Source organism: Triticum urartu, chromosome 3, assembly GCF_003073215.2.
Source record: "Triticum urartu cultivar G1812 chromosome 3, Tu2.1, whole genome shotgun sequence".
NCBI lineage: Eukaryota > Viridiplantae > Streptophyta > Magnoliopsida > Poales > Poaceae > Triticum > Triticum urartu.
In genome coordinates this window covers 661,106,353-661,110,023 of record NC_053024.1, presented here as the reverse complement: position 1 = coordinate 661,110,023, position 3,671 = coordinate 661,106,353, and positions in this window count along the sequence as shown.

Here is a 3,671-nt window from a genome sequence, read left to right as displayed (position 1 = left end):
CTCGTCGATGGAGGCGTCGTCAAGCACCTCCAGCAGATTGTCCGGCACCTCCGGTTGGACGGAGGCCGCCGGCTCAGAAGGCTTGCTCCTCTTGGAAGGAGTTCGCCTACCGCGGTCCAGAACTATGGAAGATTCCGGCGCAGTGTCCGGCACAAAGCCGGACTGAGAGCCCTAGGGAGCCTCATCCCCTTCACTCCTGGAGTCCGGGAGGTTGCCTTGCGGCTCCTCTGGGACCACCTCCTCCTGCCCCGGAGCTTGTCGCGATGCCACTTCGGCGTCGTCTGCAGTGCGGGGGGAGACAGCGGGCGGAACTGAGTTCACGTCCGATGAGTCCAGGGAGCCGCCCGACGATTCGTCGAATTTGGACCGGGGCGGACTGCATAATTACATTTGACGGTAGGGAAAGCTGTGCAACAAAGGAACATCATGAGTTACTCTGATATCCGAACTTACGATTTCGCCGGACGCTTGGCCCTGTTTGGCCACTCCTCTTTGCCCTCTTCGACGTTGGGCGCATAGTCCGGCGGAGGGGTCTTCCTTTTCCTAGACCCCTCGGCCTCCCCCGTTGGGGCAGCCTTCCTGTTCTCTCCTCCCTCCGCTGGGGGAGAGAGTTTTCTTCATCCTCCTCCTCATTTTCGTGGGAGGAGGGCATCTCAGACTTGTCAGATGACGAGTCCGACACCACCACATCGCGGGCACTCTTTCGAGTCCCCGTGGTCTTCTTCTTCTTGGCCTTCTTCTCCGGCACCACATAAGGCGCCGGAACCAGCAGCTTTGCTAGTAGAGCTGGGGCTGGGTCTTCGGGCAGCGGAGCCGGACAGTTAATCGGTCCAGATATCGCCCGCCAAGCCTGTCAAAGGTAAGGGAGTTTAGATCCCGCATAGAGTCAAACTATGAAAAAAGCTTAACATCCTGTAAAAGGTGTAGATGGCATACCTCGCTAGCGCGACGCTGCGAGCTGTATCCGCGGTCCTCGGAAGCGGTTGCGGGGGCCTCGGCGCCCTTGAATAGCATCTTCCAGGCGTCTTCGTACGTCGTGTCGAAGAGCCTGCTGAGGGTTTGATGCTGCACCGGGTCAAACTCCCACAGATTAAAATCCCGTTGTTAGCACGGGAGGATCCGGTGGACGAGCATAACCTGGATTACATTAACAAGCCGGACTGGCTTGTTCACCAGGGACTGGATGCATGTTTGCAGTCCGGTCACCTCTTTTTCGTCACCCCACGACAGGCCCGTCTCTTTCCAGGACATAAGCCGCGTGGGGGGTCCGGATTGGAACTCGGGGGCTGCGGTCCATTCCGGATCGCACGGCTCGGTGATATAAAACCACCCGGATTGCCATCCCTTTAGGGTCTCCACGAAAGAGCCCTCGAACCATAGGACGTTGGCCATCTTGCAAGCCATGGCGCCTCCGCACTCCGCCTGGCTGCCACGCACCACCTTGGGCTTGACGTTGAAGGTCTTGAGCCAGAGGCCGAAATGAGGGCGGACGCGGAGAAAAGCCTCGCACACGACGATAAACGCCGAGATGTTGAGGATGAAGTTCGGAGCCAGATCGTGGAAATCCAGGCCGTAGTAGAACATGAGCCCCCGGACAAATGGGTGGAGTGGAAAACCCAGTCCCCGGAGGAAGTGGGGGAGAAATACTACCCTCTCATGGGGCCTTGGGGTGGGGAGAAGCTGCCCCTCTTTGGGAAGCCGGTGCGCGATGTCCTTGGACAGGTATCCGGCCTTCCTTAGCTTCTTGACTTTGCCCTCCGTGACGGAGGAGACCATCCACTTGCCTCCCGCTCTGGACATTGCTGGAGAAGGTTGAGGTGGGAAGTGCGGGCTTGGGCGCTGGAGCTCGGGGTGCACAGGAGATGGATAGGCAAAATAGGAAGAAGGCGTAGGTAAAAAGGTGGATCCTTGTCCCCTTATATGGGCGGATGCGGTTGTGCATCCCCACCTGCCTAGTAAAACTCGCTTGCCTCCCAAGCGCCGTGATAAGTGGCGCGGTTGGGTTACCCACGTCCGTATTGATCAGAATACCATAAAAGGGGGGTACACGATCTCTGCTTTGACAAGACGTGCCAAGGAAACCGCCTCACAAAACACGCTGAGGTGGAAAAGTGAAAACGATTCGAGTGAAGGACTTGGCTGTAGTGTGATGACACACTGCGGAATACGTCAGCAGATTTGATTTGTGTTAATATTATTCTCTCTATGGCAATATGTGGAAGCTTATTTTGCATAGCCGGACACTACTCTTGGTGTTTACAATCTTCTATGAAGGAATTGGAGGAGGAACCCGCCTTGCAATGCCGAAGACAATTTGCGCGCCGGACTCGTCATCATTGAAGCCTGGTTCAGGGGCTACTGAGGGAGTCCTGGATTAGGGGGTGTTCGGGTAGCCGGACTATACCTTCAGCCGGACTCCTGGACTATGAAGATACAAGATTGAAGACTTCGTCCCGTGTCCAGATGGGACTTTCCTTGGCGTGGAAGGCAAGCTTGGCAATGCGGATATTCAAGATCTCCTACCATTGTAACCGACTCTATGTAACCCTAACTCTATCCAGTGTCTAGATAAACCGGAGGGTTGTAGTCCGTAGGCAATCAACTCCATATACAGCAATCATACCATAGGCTAGCTTCTAGGGTTTAGCCTCCTTGATCTTGTGGTAGATCTACTCTTGTACTACCCATATCATCAATATTAATCAAGCAGGACGTAGGGTTTTACCTCCATCAAGAGGGCGTGAACCTGGGTAAAACATCGTGTTCCCTTCCTCCTGTTACCATCCGGCCTAGACGCACAGTTCGGGAACCCCTACCCGAGATCCGCCGGTTTTGACACCGACAAACCCTTTTCCTCCCTGGCGAGTGCAGCCAGCCTGGCACGCCAGGCGAAGTTTGCATCGACGCGCTGCGCGGCGTTGAGATCGCGTGCGCAGCCAGCTCCTTGGCCGAACTTGTCAGCGAGGTCCGCCTCTCCGACGAACCTGCGTCCAACGCAGGTGCGGGCGGCCTCGAAAACCTCCTCGCGGGCCTCCTCGATCGACTCCACGTTTCCGGCGAGTGTGCCGTAGATTTGGAGTCCGTAGGCTCCACCGACCCGATGCTAGTCGACTCCGACACCGCGTCGATCGACGCATTCCCCACAAACGTGGTGGTCTACGACGAACCTCTCCCCCACGCAGAGAGCGATGGAAGCACCGTCACTAAGGTGCTAGTCATCAGTCATGACGAGTCCCCTGGCGGAGGAGCGCCCGACTCACTCAGCGCAGCGCTGCAAGACCTGACTGCGCCCATTCCGGAAGACGCTGACGCAGAGACGTTAGAACCGCGCCGCCTTCAGCTCGTTGAAGGCGCGAAGAAGCTCGCCAGCATGAGACGCTTGTCAGAAGCTTACCAGCGGGAGATGGATCGCGCCGTTGGCGGCTCGCCGACCCCGGCAGGGCCCAGCCGCCTTGGCGCGGTCCAGCAGCACGGCGTAGCCATCGCCAGCCTATTTGGGGCTAGCCGCCCTCTGTACGCTACACCGGCGGAGAACATCCGAGCCGCCCAAGCAGCGGCGGATGAGCTGGACAATTTCGATGGCGAAGAACGCCGCCTCATGATGGAGCGAGTCCAGCGGCACCTCGACGCAGCCGCCGCGCAGAAGGAGGCCGGCTGCCGCACGGAGGCGC